This window comes from Balaenoptera physalus, assembly GCF_965194825.1.
Source record: "Balaenoptera physalus genome assembly, chromosome: 7".
Classification (NCBI taxonomy): domain Eukaryota; kingdom Metazoa; phylum Chordata; class Mammalia; order Artiodactyla; family Balaenopteridae; genus Balaenoptera; species Balaenoptera physalus.
The window spans coordinates 76,718,086-76,740,402 of NC_138886.1; the positions used below are offsets into that span (position 1 = coordinate 76,718,086).

General features: G+C 33.9%; 1 protein-coding gene across 5 annotated transcripts in view; it reads right to left on the bottom strand.

Annotated features, from left to right (window-relative positions):
- Window positions 1–22,317, bottom strand: part of LINGO2 (leucine rich repeat and Ig domain containing 2) — a 1,218,611-nt gene that overhangs the window by 690,773 nt on the left and 505,521 nt on the right. For 4 of the 5 annotated variants that reach the window (XM_082467575.1, XM_082467576.1, XM_082467578.1 and 1 more), the window contains one exon: window positions 7,868–7,948. The gene's annotated coding sequence lies outside the window, so the exon portion shown is untranslated. Of the gene's footprint in view, window positions 1–7,867; window positions 12,970–22,317 lie in introns of those variants that run through there. The other variant, XM_082467579.1, reaches the window with a different exon arrangement.

Genomic DNA, 22,317 nt, shown 5'->3' on the forward strand with positions numbered 1-22,317 from the left:
ATGCCTACATGCATAAATGCTCACTGATGGCTATCCCACAGCACCTTGGAATCTCTCCAGTTAGGCTACTATCTCTTCTTGGGACTTAGATCTTCCTTCTTTCTGAAAGCTCTTCCTGCAGATATTGCACAGGTGGCTCATTTGTATCATTTATGCTCCTGCTTAAAACGTCACCTCTACAGTGAGGCCTTTTCTGACACACAGTTTGAAGTAGCTCTTCAGGCTCTTAACTTGTTTTACTTCCAACTTAGAACTTATTATTACCAAATATTTTCTTTCACCTATTTTTATTGTTAATGAACTCCATACCCTACAACACCCATTTAGAGCATAAGCTCTATGACAACAAGGATCTTATCTGTATTGTTTACTCAGACATAGGAGTAATAAGTGAACATAATAGACACTCAGCAAACGTTTACTGAATGAATACATGCATAAATGTGTGTGTGTGTGTGGGTTGGTAAGCCACAAAAGGTGGCAGAAAAAGAGGTGCTTCTTGGGAACTTCTTATTTTACTATTGACAATAGCTAACACTTAGCAAGAATGTGTATTCATATATTAAGTGATTATCTTACTTAATCTTCACCACAGCACCATAATATAAACACTGAAAAAAAATAAGGAGGCATCCTGACCAAATCTACCCTAGGTCCAAATAAAAGAGATGGGATCCATGCCTAGACTGATCCCAAAGCAGTTATACTTCACTACCATATATATATCATTCAATCCTATTTACTTGCTGACATGTGCAACAGATTTGGTTCTGAGCTTCCAAGCACCCGACAAGTACCTGTAACTAAATCTATTACATGATCTACTGGAATGGTGTTAAAAATAAACAAGTTGCCGGGAGAAACCCTACCTTTTGGAGTGCTGAGACTGGAGGGAAGTATTGTCTTCCCTTGTCCCTTAATGGAGAAACTTTATAAAGGATGAAGAAAAACCATACCATAAATAACATTACTACAATAAATGTAAGCATGGGTTTCTAACATCTATAACACAAATCAGTGTAAGTCGATTGTATTGATTCAAGCCGTGGTTCAGTGAAAGTACTTCTATACAGTAAACACAAAGATTTTAATAGTCTTATTTAATCCACTGATAAAATTTAAGCTATATTCATGAATGAAAAATATTCATATCATTCAGGCAATCCTCCCTCAATATTATTTCTTGCCACTACTTTGCTGATTAATACTGGCTGGGAGAAACTGTGATGTATATATCTGTACGATGAGTAACAGACCATAATCATTAGGTGTTACAAATTAAGACATATCCATAGGTTTTAAAGCATGCATAATTTTGGCATCTTCTCAATACCTAAACCAGAACACTTACTTGAACAGGCTACCATTGCACCCATGCAGAGAAATACAAAAGGGAATATCTATAGCCAACATCTGGACTTTCCTTAGGAAGAACTCTGGTCTTATCCAATACATCCTTTCTTATTGAAAGGCCAACATCTTATCCTAGTCATAATCCTAAATTATTAAAAAATAATAAGTAAAGCACCCACAAAATACTTAACTTTAATCTATACTATAAAATGTACTCCTCGGTAACCGCATAATTGTTGGGCTGTAATTCAAGGCCAGTGAAATGGCAAAGCATGTAGTTAGCAATGGTTGACGTTAAGTCATTCTTTCTTACCATCATTAATACATGAACCTCAATAACAACATCATAACATGAGCAGTAGTTTCATCATCCTCTTTTCACAGACTAGTAAACAAAGCCCCAGAGACCTGCCCTAAATTATCAAGGTGACAGATGCAGTAAGTGGGAACCCAGGAATGCTGCACCGGGCCTGAGACTGTAACCACTAAAACATTCTGCTTCACTATTGGAAACATGTCACATAGGTGAAATTCATAGATTTTTGTAGCTATAAAGAATCTTGGGGGTCATTTGCTTAGCCTTCTTATACAGATGAACTAAAAACAGAGTAAAGAGTTGACTTCAAGTCAATTTCCTAGTTAGGGATGGAATTAAAATAGAATCATTCCAGAAAGATTAAACCCCAACATGCTCAGAAAGGAAATGAGGGCTCGAGCATTTCAACCCATATACCCCTGAATTTCTCTCTCAAATTCAGCTCTGACTACATCCAAGACAGCCTGTTCACTTCACTTTCTTCAAGGTGATACAGACAAATCTTCCACCCTCCTCATGGGAAAAAGTAATCATTAAAGTACTTCCAGATCAAGACTATACCCTCCAAGCTGTGCTACTACAATTGGGAGGCAAGCCTCAAGCAAAAATCCCTGAAGAAATTCTACATTTTTTCTAAACAAAATTTATTTATATAAAAATCATCCTAAATTAAGAAAACATTAGCAACCTAATCCAACAATACATAACATGGATCATACAACATGATCAAGTTGGATTTATTCCAGGGTTACAAGGATGGTTCAACACACAAAAATCAATAAATGTGATACACCACATCAACAAAAGGAAAGATAAAAACCACATGATCATCTCAATAGATGCAGAAAAAGCATTTGACAAAATTCAACATCCATTCACGATAAAAACTCTCATCAAAGTGTGTATAGAGGGAACATATTTCAACATAATAAAGGCCATTTATGACAAGCCCACAGCCAACATAATACTCAGTGGGGAAAAGATGAAAGCCTTCCCAATAAATTCAAGAAGAGACAAAGATGCTTACTCTTACCACTTCTATTTAACATAGTATTGGAAGTCTTAGACACAGCAGTCAAATAAGAAAAAGAAATAAAAGGTATCCAAATTGGAGGGGAAGGGGTAAAACTATTACTATTTGCATATGACATGATACTCTATATAGAGAACCCTAAAGTCTCCACCCCAAAACTAGTAGAACTAATAAATGAATTAAGCAAGGTTGCAGGATACAAGATTAATATACACAAATCTGTTGCGTTTCTACACACTAATAATGATATATCAGAGTGAGAAAGTAAAAAAAAAATCCTGTTTAAAATTGCTACAAAAAAAAATCTAGGATTAAACTTCATGAAGGAAGTGAAAGGTCTATATGCTGAAAATTATAAAACACTGATGAAGGAAACTGAAGATGATTTTAAAAAATGAAAAGATATACTATGCTCTTGTATTGGAATAATCAATATTATTAATTTGGCCATACTACCCAAAGCAACCTACAGATTTAATGCAATCCTTATCAAAATACCCGGTCATTTTTAACAGAAATAGAAGAAATAATTCCAAAATTTATAGGGAACCACAAAAGACCCAGAATTGCCAAAGCAATCCTAAGAAAAGAGAACAAAGCTGGAGGTATAAACCCTCTCAGATGTCACACTATACTACAAAGCTACAGTAATCAAAATAGTGTGGTATTGGCAAAAACAAACAAACAAACAAAAAAACCAAAAAAAAACAGACATATAGATCAATGGAACAGAATAGAGAGTCCAGAAATAAAGCCACACACCTATGGTCAATTAATCTATAACAAACGAGGCAAGAATATGCAGTAAAGAAAACAAAGTCAACAAGTGATGACGGGAAAGCTGGACAGCCACATGTGAAACAATGAAATTAGAACATTCCCTCACACCATATACAAAAATATAATTTAAATGGTTTAAATGTAAACCATTTTAATGTAAACCATTAAAATGGTTTAATGTGTAAATGTAAGACACAACACCAAAAAGCTCCTAGAAGAGAACATAGGCAAAAACAAAACCCACTCTGACATAAATCATAGCAATATTTTCTTGGATCAGTCTCCCAAGGCAAAAGTAATAATAGCAAAAATAAACAAATGGGACCTAATTAAACTTAAAAGCTTTGCACAGCAAAGAAAACCATCAACAAAATGAGAAGCCAACCTACAGATGGGGAGAAAATATTTGCAAATGATGTGACCGACAAGGAATTAATATCCAAAATATACAAACAGCTCACACTACTCAATATCAAAAAAACAAACAATCCAATCAAAAAATGGGCAGACTTGAACACACATTTTCCCAAAGAAGACACAGATGGCTAACAGGCACATGAAAAAGATGCTCAACTATGTTAATTATTAGAGAGATGCAAATCAAAACCACAATGAAGTATCATTTTACACCTGTCAGAATGGCCATTATCTAAAAGTCTACAAATAAATTTTGGAGAGGATGTGGAGAAAAGGGAACACTCATACACTACTGGTGGGAATGTAAATTGGTGCAACCCTAAGGAAAACAGTATGGAGTTCCTTAAAAAACTAAAAAATAGAACTATTATATGACCCAGAAATTCCACTCCTGAGTATATACCAGGAAGAAATGAAAACATTAATTCAAAAAGATACATGTACCCCAACATTCATAGCAGCACTATTTATAATAGGAAAGACATGGAAGCAACCCAAGTGTGATTGAATTAAGAAGAAATGGCATATATATGTATGTGTGTATATATATATATATATATATATATATATATATATATATTGTGTGTGTATATATACACATATACACATATGCCATATATATATAATGGAATATTACTCAGCCATAAAAAAGAATGAAATACTGCCATTTGCAGCAACATGGGTGGACCCAGAGAATATTATGCTTAGTGAAATAAGTTAGGCAGAGAAAGGCAAATACTATACAACATCACTTACATGTGGAGTCTAAAAAATAACACAAGTGAATGTATATACAAAACAGAAAACAGACTCACTGACAGAAAACCAACTTGTGGTTACCAAAAGGGAGAGGAAAGGAGAGAGGAACAAATTAGGGATATGGGATTAATAGATACAAACAACTATATACTGTATAGTACAGGGAATTATACCCATTGTCTTGTAGTAAGCTATAATGGAATATAATCTGCAAAAATACTGAATCACTATGCTGTACACCTAAAACTAATACAGTATTGTAAATCAGCTACACTTAGTACTAAATACATGGTCTAATGACATATGTAAGGGACACTTCTCCACATAAAAGGCCATCAAAGAATGATAGAGTAATGTAGAAGATGCAAAGTGTCATCTCTTGCAATGCTGACTGAATCATGTATTCCTGGTGAGAAGCGGCTGGCAAGCCAACCACACCAGGTGACATCTCTAGAGTCAGGACTCTCAGCCCTTTATGCAGCAGCCCATTATGTTTTGGGAGAAATTCTAATTTTTACATTTTTTCTTTGTTTTTTGTTTGCTTAAACTAAACCCATACAGTATTATTTTAAAAATCTTTACCCCATCTGGTCACTTTACACCCAAATGTCCCAGAACCTCTCTGAGTCACAGCTATACAGGTGTTACCCTCCCTTCCATCTGCCATCAATTCAAATACTTAGAGAATTATCATCTCTAGCACTTGTAAGTCTTATCTTCTTAAAACAAGGCATACATAATTCTTTCAGATCTTCAGATTACTTCATTATCATGTTTGTTCTGGGTAATTATCTTTGAGTTTATCACTGTCCTTCTTCAACTTGTGGATTCAGTTCTCAGTTTTGGGAGTCTTCTATTCCGAGTGCTAACCTATGTTACAGCCCCTTCTTAGTTCAATATGCCTGTTAATGTCATCCACATTCTAATTGCACGCTGTTCAACACACTGGAGACATATACTTTCTAAACTTGAATATGTTTCTTTGTACAGCATGTCTCTGCTATATTCACAATTTAGCTCACTCAACTAATAATGATTTAAATATGTATATACACACACACACACACATTGTGATATGTAGAATGGAGAACATAAATTTTAAAACCTCACCTAAGGTTTTGAGGAAATAAACATTAGCAATAAAAAATAGGCATATAGTGGGAGTGAGGGGGACACCGTTAAAATCTCCCTTTGTCACTTTAGATGAAGACTTGACTGTGTGGGCAAAGGAGAAGGAGCCAGTGTTTGGGAGGAAGGGGCTGAAAATGGAAGTGAAAATAAGCTTAATTGTTAGAACAAGAATCTAAATAGAAGATAGGGGCTCTGTCCTTGGATTCTGCTTATGTTATATGCCTTAAACTTTTGTTAAAATGAAAGTTCTCAGTGTAGACAAATTTCCATATGGTTTTGAATGTTTTTTAAAAACCCCATCAAAATTAAATGAAATTAATTTTCAAAATAACCTCTAGTCATTTAATAAATTAATAGTGTGTATTTCATTTTTTGCTGATAAAAATAAAACCACTTCCCATCTATTATCAAAAAATCTGAAGACAGCCAGCGTTCTTTGGGTTCACAAGCAGGGATAGACTGTAGAATTTCACATAAATTCAATCAGGAAAAAGAGGTTAATTTACCAGGATTTCTTAAACTGGCTAAAGGAACTATGAAAGACCATACTATAAAATATTCAAAGAAGCAATTATATTTCACAGTGTCTTCAAATCACGTCAAATTTATCATATTTTAAGTGCCATTAAATGTTCTCTTTGATTGGAAGAGGCCTGTGAATGATAGACAGTTTTGTGCTGTGCAAATGAGCAGTTTCCCCTAATTCTCTTCACATGACTGCTCATTCTTTCCCTATTATCTCATCCAAGTTAACATAATGGAGACCCTTGTAAAATGTGAGCCACATGTTTCATCATGCAGTTCATGATTTAAATTTTATCAATGATGCCTTTATTTTTAAAATTTGACCAATTTAGTATATTTTGTGTATATTTAATTTCTCTCCTAGTATGCCTTGAAATATGTTTCTTTTTTTCATTTAAAATCTATATTTCTATGCATAGAGAGTGTGAATTTCCTTTGGATCCCAAAACACCATCCTAGACTGATAAGTGCGTGTGTGTGTTGGTGTGTGCGTGTATCCACCACTTGTGCCTAGGTAGACTATTTACATACAAGTCATTCCGTCTTGGCTATTATTGTTTGTCTGATAAGCATGTGAAACAGTGCTGGAAGCAGGCATATTCCCTTTCTAGGAAACCCATTTTTCAGAAAAAAATGTTCTTTGCTTCATTTCTTGGTCTTCATGAGGACACAAGTGAGTAGCCCCCTATGTCTCCCTTTAGTTGCATTAAATGAGGATTTCTTAACAGTTACTAGCCAAGCCTTGTCTTCCTAGGCATCCCTGGAATCCTAATTCCTTTCTCTGTAATTTTAGGTGGTAAAAGGAAAACAGTAATTGCAAATGTTTTAATTTACTCTCTAACAACTGAAAACAAAAAATTTAAAAAAATAATAAAAAATAAAAACCTTGTTGTGTTGCTTGGTAAAGGACCACTAGTAGAGAAAGAGAAAGTAGGAAAACTAATAATACCTTCCAAGGAAAAGAAAGTCATCCACACCAGACATACTCAAGCCACTGAAGTAATTTCTATTCTTGTAGCTGTAATTTCTTAAATTACAGAGTGAGCAAATGTGTTACCCTCCAGAACTAATGAAAAAAAAAAAAAAAAAAAAAAGCCCAGATGTAACTCAGCTTCCACTTCAAATTAATAATAATCTACCTCCAACACGACTACCTAAGTCATAAGTATTAATAAAGAAAATATCTTTAGCCATTAAACTTTATGTGTAATATTTGAACATGCTAACATAGTGTTTAAAGGGACAAAATGACTTTAAGCAAACAAGAACAGTGTACAGACTGTCTGAAACATATTAATATATGTCTGAAACAATATAATATATGAGATACTTTTACAGAGGAAAATGCATAAGCCCAGCAGTGGGTTGTCAATATGCCAATAACTTCCCCCAGTCACTTTGGAGCTAACAAACCAGAGGAACTACTTAATTAAATATATGACCAAATGAAAGAAAATTAACTTCCTTCTTGATATAAAGAAAATAAGTCTTAAGACAAAAAATGGTATTTCATTACATCCTGAAAATACAATTAAAATAAAGTCAGTATTTACCTTATGTAATTAAAAATCCACTGGACACTTTAGAAGCCCAAGCAGCTCATGATGCAGCTTTCCAGTGGCAGTCTTCCATTCCTATAAATAAAAGGAAGGTGAAAGAGAACACTTAGAGCAATCTATGTCTCTGTAGAGTGATGCTGATTAGCTATGAAATGTTTATTATCACTCCTCATTGCCATTTAAAAATTAACTCCCTATATATTGCTGTTATTATAGATTTTGTTAAATGCACAAAATAGAAATGAAAATTTCTGGGACTTCCAAGGCACCAAATAGGCTCCAGATTATGAAATACTACAAAAAAAGAAAACCATTCAATTCCATGTTATTTTACCGGGAAAGGCAGTTGTACTATGAAAACTAAAACATTTGTAATTGAAATGTTTTCTTATTATATACACATTACCAACATAAATATTTTTCTCGTCTTAACACTGAGTTACAAGTAATAGGGGGTGTTGGCTGCTTGTTTCTTTTACTATTGACTTCTTTACTAGATTTAAGCAAGTATTCTTACTTTATTTCCCATAATTTTCCTGGAGAAGATTCATAAAATGTGGAAAATAATAGTCATCAATTTGGTAAGTTGATATGCAATATGTAGGTATTTAGGTGGCTTCTACTTGTAGACAATATATAGTATGCACAGTAAAAAAAAAATAATAATACTATTTATATAGAATGGGACTGTATTCCATCCCTCTCCTACATCTCCCTCAATCCAAGCCTCATACTGTTAAAATCCAGGCACAAATCTCAATGAAGCAGCACCACGGACATCTGTGCTTCATGTCCCACCTCTTTCTGAAAATCTTTAATCCATTAAGTGGCAAAGAAGATGAGGTTAGGAACAGAGATAGTGGGGAAATTGTGCTCCTAACTGAGAAGTATAACTTTGTCAAGGCAGGTGTGGCACATTAGAACAGAAATAAATGAGCATCTTATTATCCTATTGCAAGAGGGATCATATAAGTTCATGTTTTAAAGGCCAGATTCATATGAATTACTTTACCAACTCAGTGTTTCTAAAAACTGCTATCAGGAGCTAACTGTATCTATTTAGTATATAAAGATATTAAATATATATATACTAAATACTTATATGTTTATATAAATATATATGTATATATAATACATAGTATATATATATACATATATATAATTTTTTTTACTAGTTCCATCACTATGTGCTTGTTTCTTTTTTCTGTTATTGAGTATTAGAACTCAATTTGAAGAAAAGATGCTTTCCAGCCAAATAAATTCTGTACAGTGAATAACGTGTCCCATTAGATTCCAGAAAGACATCAGAAGCTACATTTACATTACGGAGAAACAAACTTTGAAAGAAAATGTTAACCACTTTTGGCAAGAAAAAGAACACTCTAAAGTTCACAATAATGGGACACTAGGCAAAAAATACTGAAATGCCAAGAATGTCTGGATAGCATTTTATGAATTTCTGGATGTATTGCAGAACTATCCTGCTTTCCTGAAAATACATCAACTAATCCAATACCTCATCATATTCTAACCCTGTATTCATAATTGTTTACCTTGATCTCATTTTGTTATCCATAATTCTACAATAAACAACCCTGAACTTTTATTGAAGACTCACTGTGATAAGTGCTATAATAGGTGTTTTCATATGGCTATCTCATTTAATCAATAAGATATATACAGTGTCACACTTTGCAGACAGTTGCCATTGTCATATACTATATGTTACAGCATAAAAACCCTAAATTGGAAATTGCATGTTCCATAAAATAAAGTGCTATTTCCAACTAATTATGAATTTTAAGTTTTATATCATTAATTCATTGAAAATGCTTTTTAATGTCTAAAGTGTTTATTGAATAATTACAAATATATATGGAATGTGAAAATTATCAAATAAAATCTATTATCTAGTTACTTGAAACTTACATTTTAATATTTCCATGGGGTAGGGGGATGATCCTGAAACATCACAAGTCATTTTTTTATGATCACATTAAAGATTAGATATGAAATAGGAATGTGTACTGTATCTCCAACCCACACATCAGAATTTCCTAATGTTGCTGGAAGAAGACAATTTTAATTAAGACCAAATATTGTTTAAGAAAGATGAAAAATAAACTATAATGGCAAAGTAAATGGTATAAATGCAAAAGAAGCAACCAGCTATAAAGGATTAGAGAGAGATTATTTTGCTAAATGAAAAAAAAGAAGACAGATAAGGTAGTAGAGAAAGAAGGTGGGGGAAATGTGTTGATAAAACCCATAAAAGTATATGTGTCCGTGTGTGTTTCTTTTGGTGGGAGTTGAAGGAGTATAACTGTCTAAAGAGAAATTCCTTCAGAGTTTGCTGGGTTCTTCATGGAACACAGAAGGAAAAAAAAAAAAAAAGCTATAATTCCTAAAAGTTAAATCAATGGTTATAATAACGGGGCCAATAATCTGATCTTTGATACAGATCACATTCTGGATCAAATGGTAATGAATAAGATAAGCAGCCGGGTCCATATGTGGTCCTAAATCATGTGGTTCATTCATCTTAACTTGAGGAAATCCTTTACACCAAAATGATTTGGGAAAGTAGCAGAAACATATTAGTAATAGAGTAAATATTGTTCACAGAAAGGAGAGGAAAAGTATGAAAAATCAGTTTCATAAGAATTGGTGGATGTGGCTCAAGCTGAGCTGGAACAAGACTCAGAACAAAGAATTTGAGTAAATATGCCTTTAGCATTTTGAGTGAGGAATACAATCTGGGATAAGTAATAATGTCTAGCACACAAGAAATGGGGACTTGATGAATGTGTATTTGCAAATATTTAGCAGACAGAAGATAGCCCAAGCCATGTATAAAAATAAAAAAGAATCTGCCCACATGCTCAGGATGTTCAATAAAATCATACCTGTAACAGGCAATGTACCTAATAAAATCCTGAGCACCAACCTGGAAAAACATACACAGAATTTTTTACCTTAGGTGTACAAAAATTATGTGTTTTTTCTCCAAGATCACATGAGTAGTGTGAAATGTCAGTTCCCTTTTCACTATGTGATACTGTTTGCCTTAATTATAGTCTCTTTCTATAATGAGATGAGTATATATTATAGGTGAATCCCAAGTGCGTATGTAATACTAAAGCAGATAATGACTCTAAGTACAGCGTTTGATTGATGTGGGGATTAAAGTACAGTGAATTTAGCACAATCCCCAGTACTTAGTGAGTGATTAAATGATAGCTGTTATTGTTATTATCCAAAAAATGAGAGAAAATATTAGTAAGAGGAGGATATAGTGGTGAAGAGAGAAAAATGTTAAAGAGGTCAATGAACATGCTATAACACTAATTTTATATGGATTAATATTTTTAAAATACAATAAGGACTCATTTAATCCCTATTCAAACAAAAGTGACTTTAACTTCAAGGTTAGAGATATGCAAATATAATTGATAAAACAATCATTGTTTTATTTCCTTCTTTAGACAATGAGTATAATCATCACCAAAGATAAGCAATAGTTTAAATTCAAAGTGAAGTAAGAATATGCTTTAGGTTTAAGGAGTATTTGAAAACAAGGGGAAAAAAATAACAGTCTTCCTGGACCTTCAATGCTATTTTAGAGGGAAAATATATTCCTCTACTGTGTATATTTCTAGGTATAAATACCATCTAGTTAGGAATTTACATCTCTACCCTTAAAAGTGTTTAAGAGGAAGTCTGAAAATCTCTGTTTTAAATGAAAAGGTAGACAATTTTACCATTCTTCTCTTTTTCCACAATATTTTTTAGTGATTCTCATACTTTATTTCAAGGTGAGGGAAAAACGGAGAAGACTTTTTGTCTGAGGAAATACATAGCATGTATAGATGTATGGCATCTTCTCCTAAAAGGAAAGTAATTCTCTCACAGAATTTTTTATCCACTATGATTCATACTTAGTATACAATAGTCTGTGTACTCTGTGCACCTAATTCTCAATTGATGTATTTAAGAAACTTTATTTAAATATATACCAAAATGACCTATTTGTTACTGTTGTAACTTTCACCTAAGACCATGCCTAAGGCATTAACCCAGAGAAAATGATGTTGTAGAGCTTATCATGATGAAAAGTTCTGAACGATGAATTTCTTGAATGATCCCTTAAGTCACACAGCACCACCTCAGGAGCCTACAAGTAGTCTAGAGCCTCTGATCTGAAATTCCACCATTTTGGAGAGCTTAGAAACTGGCTTAGAGAACCGTTCTGCCATACATTGGGGAGACAGACTCTCTCATACACTGAGAAGACCAAATGTTTTGAACTGCTATGCGGCATCTCCATCCCTTTCATATTAATTTTTTCTATCTAGTCATAGAAGGAAAAAGTGAAATAACCTGTCTACTATGTGCCTAGATATGATGCTTTAAAGACATGATTTAATTTATTCATCATAAAATAAATTATGTGAGATAGGTACTACTGTCTCTTTAAAAATACAGAATTGAGGCTTAGAAAGTGACACAATAATTTTTTCAAGATCACAGACCTTTCCATTATGTAACACTCCCTCCAAAGCATCAGCTATGGATACCTTTGGTCATGGTACTGGTTAGAACAAATGTTAAATTGAATGCAATGGTGTTTAATAAAACTTGAAACCTATGATGAGGGCAGTTGACCAGAACTGCCTGAGTTAAGTGTTTTATCATCAACATTTCAGGATTGTTAAATAAAAATGAAGGTCTGAATAAAAGCTTTCCCTTTCTTTTGTTTATTGTTTTGGCTGTTGTTTCAAAGATGGTTATTAAAATGTAATAAGTCTGTTTTATAATTAATATTAAATTTTGGACTTAACTTGAAATTTTTATTAAGATTTATAAAAGTACAATATCCAACACTTTCAACAGGTGTTTTTGCATAAAAAACTAACTTGCTTAAGTAATAACATGGTATTCCTAACAAATTAGATAATATAAATGACATTTCCTGGGAACATAAATTTATTCAACATTAATTTTCCATTAGCATAGAAAAAGTATAATATACCATTCACTCAATCTTAATTCTAACATAACAAAGTAGCTGTGTAAGTCTTAACTATTTTTTTTTTAATTTATTTTATTTATTTATTTTTTAAATTTTTGGTCGCGTTGGGTCTTCGTTGCTGCTCGCGAGCGGGCTTTCTCCAGTTGCCGTGAGCAGGGTCTACTCTTCGTTGCAGTGCGCGGGCTTCTCATTGCGGTGGCTTTTCTTATTGCTGACGGAGCACAGGCTCTAGGCATGCGGACTTCAGTAGTTGTGGCACATAGGCTTAGCTGCTCCGCGGCATGTGGGATCTTCCTGGACCAGGGCTCAAACCCATGTTCCCTGCATTGGCAGGCGGATTCTTAACCACTGCGCCACCAGGGAAGTCCCAAGTCTTAATTTTTATATCACAAAATAGCTATGCTAAAACTAAGAAATAGGCTATAGATTTCATAATTCTAATATAGTAAAAATGTTATACTATTTACTAGAACACCAGAGGGTATATAGAAAGGAAAAGGAGAAATGCATTCACTGAGTAATTTTGACTCTGGCATTCACTAGAACTATTTAATACTAAAAGTAACATTTTTTTCAAATTAAAAAAAATATAATGACAGTATTACTTGACTGAATCCCTCCATAGAGATCCCACTTATGACACGCTGCCCTAGACCATATTCAAATAGAATCCTGCGCTTAGAGTACACTAAATCCTATTTTAGCATGAAATGCACATTACCTGTTCTCCATATAGAAAAATAATAATAAAAAAAGGAATTTTGATTCTTTTCTATTTTAAGTTTGCCTGGTTTAAATCTGCTTTGGTGGCTTCCAACAGAATGACAAGGACTTCATTCTGGATTGCTTTGGTGGCTTACATTTCCTTTTGTTCTTGACTTTCTTAGAGGTGTACATGGTAGAGATACCGGCATTTTTATTTGCTTTAATCCTTCAAAACCCAAGAGTGAAAGAAATACAGTCCTCATTTCTTGTGTGCTAGAAAAATTACCTTTTTATTAGGTCAATCAGGTTAAAAGTTTTCATTGTGCTTAAACTTTTAAAAAGTTGAAATTCTACTACAGCTACAAATTTTTGCAAGTGAACCATATATTTCATTGGCTCAAAACATATTTTTATAAAATCCATTTCTTTAAAATACACACACATACATATAAGACAATTTTTGTGCCTTGTATATATTAATATAATAATACTAATTAATATACACTTAAAGCTTACCATGTGCCAGGCACTAGGTAGGTACTTTACATCTATTTGCTCACTTAATTCTCACTTAATTTTTAACAGTATTACAAATAATACTATTTTTATCTCAATTGAAAGATGGAAAATTGAGGCACAGAGAGATTAAATAACCAAGCAACTAACAGAGCTGGAATTTAAACCAAGGCAGATGACTCCAGAGCTTGAGCTATTAACAATAATGCAATAATACCTCTGATTAAAAGATATTAGTAATGGCATTCTGATAATAGCATGCACAAAAAAAGTTTCTTAACCATCTCAACTGCACTTAATCAAAAATATCAAACCATAGAAGTACATAAAAGGTGGCAGAAACAGTTTTGTGAAAAATAACAGAGCTAAATAATAACAGTGCTAAATCTCTGTGAAGGCATGGTCCATTCCTACTTAGTTCACCAAACACTCACAATGTCTGGTAGAGTACTGAACACTTGGTAACCCAGTATACAACAAATATTTGAGTGAATTAACAAATAAATTAAGAAACTCATGTGAGCATTGGCATTTCTGCAAATCCCGGCTGTAAATGCCAGTTCCAAACACACTAACCGAGTAGAATAGCGTAGATTCAGGACACATCTTCATTGGGTTCACGCTTCCCATTCCTCACCCTCAGCTCCACCATCCAACAGTTTCACATCATCTCTAGAGCCCTAGTCACTTATGTTCCACTTATGACTGCCTAAATTCATATTTATTAAATTCTCATTCTATGTTGTATTTATTTAATAAACTAATGAAAAAATCCAATATGATTCCAGTTACTACTGGTACACTTTAACTGAGGCTACTGAAAGAAAACGTCATAATTCAGGATAGTATCCTAATGTTGAGAACATCAGGCAATAATACCACAGGTCAGAAATGCAAACCCAGAAGCTGTTGCCTGGCTTCCTCCTCTCTTGCCTCTTCAGGTGCATCCTGAATTCGTCTACATGGTGTCACCTTTATTGCCCATCTCCTGGATTACTCTCATGGCCTCCTAATTAGTTTTTCTACTTATCCTCTTGCCCTTCCAATCTAATCTCTACATTCCAGCCAGAATTATCTTAAAATATCAATTGCATCACGTCTCTCCATAAATGCTTCCCTTTGTACTATGGAGATTTTATATTTTTCTTTTCCTTCCAGTCTCTCTCTTTGTCTCTCCACCCCTGCCCCCTTCCACCCTCTTTCTTTTTATCTTTCTGGCCACAGTTGACCTCTCCAGTCTAACCTCATCACTCACCAGGCTTCATCTGTGCTGAAAGCTTAGCCCATTTCAAAGCCTGCACATGGCCTATTCCTCTGTTAGAGAAGTCCTCTCCCCACTCTGCCTAGCCATTTGCTTCTTAGGTGTCAGCTTAAATGTCACTTCCAAATGTATACCTTATGTCAAATGGGAGAACCCTTTTATATTCTATTATGGCTTTCCCTGTCATTTCTCGGAATAACGTAGTAGGTTTGAGTACAAGATTTACACCCAGACTTACTGACTTTGAATCCTGAATGCACACTTGCTAGTTTGCATGACATTGGAGAAGCTGTTTATTTTTCCTATGTTCTGGTTTCCTTATTTACAAAATGAGATACAATATTATCTACTTAAAGGGATAGTTTTGAGGACTGAGTTAATACATGTAAACACTCAGAACAGTGCCTGGCACATTAAGTACCCAATAAATGTGAGCTACCATTGTTCAGTGAAGTGTATTTATCTGTATGCTTATTTGATTATTTTCTCATAAACATGCAAACTCAAGGAGATCAGGAACCACGGTTATATTCTTAACACCATAAACTTGATGCCTTTAACAGTGTTTAACTTTAAAAAAACTCAATATATACGTATTGAATGAATCTATTGAATAAATGCATGAATCTATAAATGCATAAAAGAAAGAATTTTGAAAAAGAAAAGAATATGGATCAAACATCTTTGGGCAGGTGGGACTTTGCTGTCCATAAAATTATACAATGTAGACTTGGGGATAATACGTGACAGTCTGTTTCACTTGTTTAGAAAGCTGACTAGATCTAAAGAAACCTTAGTATTATATCCATTCAACTCTTTTTCAATTCAAAGATATTTGAAGAATGATTAAAATACCTGAAAAAAATTATTGGGAGGTTGTTTCATCACCTTTCATTTCTGTCATGGTTGCTTATTAGTGGATACAAAAATTTAGATGACTCTCAGGAAAAAGTTCTGATACAATATTTGAGTTAAAGAAAAAACAAAAACTCTTTACCATTATCAAAGCTACAATACAGTTCTTTAGGACTAGCATTTACACCAAGAAAATCTCAAAGCCCAGTTTCCCACATAATTCATCTTCTAACTTGGGTTCTGATCCCCTTGAATTTCTTTAAACCTTCTAATGAATAATCCATGAGGATGCAGATGCTTTTCAGAAAACTATTGCTACCCTCTTCCTTGAAAAAGAAAATATAAGACTTACAACAAAAATGACATTAGATACCTATTGCTCAAAACCCTTATAACCTCCATTTAAATATAAATTTGCAGATAAAAGTATAAAAGGAAAGCGTGCATACCAAGTCCTGCTGAGTTGCTTTTTTTTGCTTTCTTAGACATATTCATTTGGTCTGTTAATGTCTAACGATTTATCTTGGCAAACACTCTTTTGACAACGTTTGTGTTTGACCTTCAGTTTCCTTCTGTAATGTGTGTTACTTAAGAACTGGGCCCCTGGAGAAAATGTGAATCATGGACCAATCCTAGTTTCTTCTGATACAAATGTTCCTTTTATAAGATATTGAAAAAATATTGAAAAATATTGTTCAACAATTCACTTATTCACTATACAGTTATTGAACAGATGCCTTGCGAAGGGACTGAGACTAAAGGAAAAAATGGGGCAAGCTGCTGCCTTGGAAAAATTCATAGATCACCAACTCTGCTGTTTCAGATACACTAGAAAGTCTTCTTTATGTTGCTTGACATACTTAAGTTGCATATAGGAGAATTTCAATCTCGTTCTAATGTGTAGCTGTATACCAGATACCTTATACCTTGTCTATTAATGAACCTATAAGGTAGGTGTCATGATTCTCAGGTTACCAGAAAGGAGACACCTGGGCTCAGAATTCAACAGTAAATCTCCCTACTTTATTTAGATAATAAGTAACAAAGCCAGGGTTTGAACCTTGTGCTTTCTGGTCCAAAACCAAGCTTGTATTCAGTCTCCCTTTCTCTATGATCACTGCCTTTTCTGACAAAGGTGATGAAAGGTTGGTAACCATATGGTTGTAAGGGACAGTTCCTTCTTCTGGGAAAGGGGCAACATAGCAGAATTCAACCCCATCCAGTGGTGACAGGCATTTCAACCAGCTGTGCAAAGTCTCTGTATCTTATCACCACCACCTCAGCCCTCTTACAGAAGACAGAGAAGAAAGGGAAGTGGAAAAAGGAAAAAAAGAAAGAAAGCAGGAAGGAGAGAGGGATATGGAGATGGGTGGAATGCTTTTGCACATCTGGCTTATAGACAATCCACACTGAGAGGGTCAAACCTACATTGGATGAATCAACTCCTGAACCAGAGTCATATCTCTGCAGAAGCACCATCATCACATTCAAAGTACCTTTCCAAAATGTGTTCCTTTAAATTACACTTGTTTAGCTTAAGCACTATCTGAAGAATTTTGAAAGAAAAATCTAGAAGGACCCATAAAATAATCTGACCTCAAGTCATATTTGAACCAATCAGGAGGTAGAGATCCAGAGGGACTGAAAGACTTGCTGACAGCAAGCAGAGCTGAGAGTAGATCCTAGGTTTCCAGATCCTATAGTGTGTGTTCTCTGACTTATTTCACCCTCCAAGGACACTGTTGCCAATGCTTGGGCATGGTGGTTAGGTTTTTCTGCCCTTTCCTGCAATGGCTGATCCCTGAGCCTATGTGTTGCCCAGGAAAGGAGAGGTACAACCCTTTATGAGAAATGGACCTGGGAACTCATGATAGCCTCTCTGAGTGATGCTGCTCTATGACCGAAACACTAGGACATCATTACAGCCCTGGAAACGACATGAAGATAGGTGGAAAGGGACTCATGAAAGCCAACGACACTGGCCTTTCACGAACCTGTTCCACATTCTCTGGATTGTGTCTTCTTTGCACATCTGTGGCCTTGTCAAATCTTTGCTATAAATTTTCACATCTTGCAAAGTAATCTACTAATGAAAGAGTCATAACCAAAATCTGGATTCAATTTTTATAGGTCATCTTTTAGGCTTTTATATAGTTCTTATTAATAGAGGATATTGCTTAGGGATCTTGAGGAGGTTGTAATTTACTTTCCTGAAACTTTTCTTTACAGCGTTATTCATTTTGCCAGAAACCTTTATAAGACAGTTTCACTGTTACAGACATAATTCTACAGTCATGAGTCTATATTTTGTGTTCCCAGGAAGATGATTTGAAGTTAATAAAATATAAGGGAAATTTTGGTCATTCTATACATTGTCATATATTTTGAATAATTTTAAGGATTTATGGAGCTATATTAAATGTAAATATTGATAAGTTTTTATATCTTGAATATATTTAAAAATAAGAATCATCAAAGTTAAATAACAGGAAGAATTTTACATTAATTATAGAAACCTGGTTCTATTTATATAGCAGATCAGTGTTTAGTATTTTAAAAACACAGGAAATGAAAAAATATTCAAATTTTAACCAAAGCTACAGTGAGATGTCTTTGAATTAAGAGTAGCAAAACACATATTCTCTGATGTAAATTACGCAATTAGTTGGTCAAGTGATAAAAATTGGAGAATAGCTAAAAAGAATGATTTTGAGTATCAAATGATTTTGAGTAATCTCCTCTGGCCTGAGATAACAGAAAGAACCCATCGCGATAGCTAAACATACTATAATCTATTTCTGGCATTTTTCTTTTGTAAACTATGATTAGATTTTAGTTTTTTCAAATCATGAAATTGGAAATGACCTTAGTATAGTAGTTATTCAGATCAAAAGATATAGGCAGGATAGAATTCAAAGGTTCCAAATACCTGCTTTAGTTTTAAAACAGATCTTCTGAAAAGTCTCTTTGGTTTGCCCCAGTATTTCTAGCAATTATTTATATATTTCCTAATGTTATACACAAAACTTTGTCCACTGCCTTACCAATATTTCCTTTTAAATCAGTGCACTAGCACTGATTAAAAATTAATTAATCTCAAAATTAATTTAATCTCTTAAATTAAATTATTAATTTAATCTCTTAAATTAAATTATTAATTTAATCTCTTAAATTAAATTATTAATTTAATCTCAGGGCTGAAAGGAATTTCTGGTTTTATAATCCCTCTCCAGGTTCCAGGCAATCACCATAAGCAAGACAAACGAGCTTACCTAAATTTTAGTCAGGTTTTGTACCAGCCATGTCCCTGTGAACTACATACTGAAACCTAGAGGGGCACATCTTTGACATCTGTTTGGTTTTGCACTGTGCTCCTTCTATTAAAAATGCCCTTCCACTCTTTCTTCATGGAAAGGTCATTACCATTTTTTTTTTTTTTTACAAACTGCTGTAAGTATCATCCTTAAGTCAAGCTCCTAAGCCCCCCTACTTTAAGCAAGAATAATATTGACCATTTCCTCCTCTATGTCCCCAAGCAATTTGGTGCATGCCTCTATCGTTACACTTATCCCATCACACTGTAATTGTTGATATACTATTGAACTGCTAATCACAAGCTATAACTTACTATGCTCCTGGCCCAGTGTCTACCATATAACCAGTTCTCCGTAATTGTTTGCTAATGAAATAATCCTATTTATAATGTATTTATACAATCATAACGAAAGTCTGATGTACACTGCAATCAAGCTTTATGAGGGAAGTTTTATCATTCACTTATTCAGCATCTGCTTTGTGGCAAGCATGTCTAACTCCCCTCTGCTTTCGGTAGAGACAGCATGGGAGAATCTCAGTGCTTAGCACATAGTAGATGCTCATTAAATATTAATGGATTTCCTTTTCCCCTTCCTTTTCCCTCTCTGCAGCCATTTCTCACATAAGGTCAAACAGCACATTTGTCATTGTGTACTCTTACTCAATGTGTACTCTTACTCAATGTGTACTTTTACTCAATATGTACTCTTACTCATAAGGATTTATTACATTTTTGCTTCTCTTCTTTTAAGTTTTTGGCCATTACAATTTTAAACCAATTTTGTACCTACTCCTCAAGTTACTGTATTCCTCTTTTATGCATAGAAAACATTGTAAATTGTTAGTTTCAGTCTACACCAGGTTTTAAAGTTTATCTTTTACATTCTTGCATCATTATTTTTAAATCTGGCTATTCTTTTCAAATATTATAGTTTCCACTCTGTTTCCCTCAAGTTCTCAAGTCTAGAGAGGTTAATAGGTACAGTCTTTAGAGTGGTTTAGAGAATAATTGTTAGAATCAGACAGACCTGAGTTTGAATATCCACCATTTACAAGCTGTGTAATTTTGGCAATGTATGTAACCTCAGTGAGTCATGAAGTCTTCATCTTCAAATAAGGAATTATGTTATAAAACAGGAGTTAATTTATGCGAAGTCAAAGCACAGTGGTTAGTAAATAGCAAGTGCTCAATTGACAGCTTTATTATTAATTACCATTAAAATAATATAAAAAATTGATGTCCTTCCCAGGAGAACCTTTAGTTGTCATTAAATAAATTTCTGCTTTTTTAAGAATTACACAACAGAGAGTTACTCATGAGAAAAATCTCTGATTTTGACTTTTCACTTAAGGCTTTTATTTCAAATCTACTAGATTTCCCTATTTTTTTGGAATCATATTATACCATATCTCTCTCATAATTGATCTTTACATAGACCTTTCATTATTTCTAAATTTTAGCCATTTTGGAGAATGACCCTCTTGTCTTTGAGGTACTCCCTAGAACTCCTTAAAGTGAATTTTGTATTTTTACCTTTGCTTATATTCTAAGTCAGAGATTCCAGAGATGCCTTACAGATTTGGGAACGATTAATCTAGCTATTTATTTTTATGTTGTGTGTGTGTGTGTGTGTGTGTGTGTGTGTGTGTGTGTCTACACATACTGATTTCTTTACCATTTCTCATATGTTTTTATGACCACTCACTTGCACCATTACCTGTAGAGTCAGTAGTAAAAGTCATGCCTGCGTTCTAGAATACATCAACTTGGGTGTTGTGTGTCTGCATAGGGTTTTATCTGTACGTACATGTATGTGATGTGTCTGTGGGGAAAGAGAGAGAATCAATAACCAAAAGTTCTAACAGCATAAATTGGACAGTTTTATAGCAGCTTAATTTTCCTTCCTTCTGCCATTTTGTTGCACTGTGTAGAAAAGAAATTGGGGAAATTAATCAGGCCCTAAGATCTGGTAATTGGATATCACACGTAAAGATCTCTAAGCCTTACACCGTCTTGATATGATTGATGAAGACATTCTAAGTACAATGGAAGTCTCTGTCCTAAGCATAATATAATGCAAATGCTTGACCAGATGATTTTATAAGGCCAATATCCATTTTTCAAAATTAAACAACTGACATTTTAAATGCCCAAAGGCTCTGATACTGTACATATTATTGATTAAACCGACATTTTAAAATTACTATAGTGCAAATGAGCTCATTAAAATAGAAAACTAAATTTTTTTGGCTTTTAATACCTCAAAATGGCCTGAACATCGGTAGTACAAATATTTGGTTAAAGCACCAGGTAGAAAATTTGTGTCAATGTTCAAAGATCCTCATGTAAGTTTTTATTTCATAGAGTACAATCTTGGGACTGTTTTCAAACTACACAGATGTATAAGCAGAAAGCAAAACACCTGCCCATTAATTTTGGACTATGTTTTATCTATTATGTATAGTCAACTTCTAGACCTAATCCTACAATTTACTACTCTCTAGAGAAGGAACAAACCTCTAAGTTCAGTTCTGAACCCCTTGAACATTTTTGTCTGATAAGCTTGCTAGAATATTCATTTCAGCCTTTTTGTTTTACTCAGCTCAGATTATACCAGAAGAGCTTTTAATAATCATCTCCAGTGATACAAGTGTCTAAACATCCATAGTCTTTTGAGGATCCAATTTAAAAACAGTGGAATTCATGTTGAATATAAGAATATCTCTAAAACTCTACCATTTCAAATTCTGTGCCACACC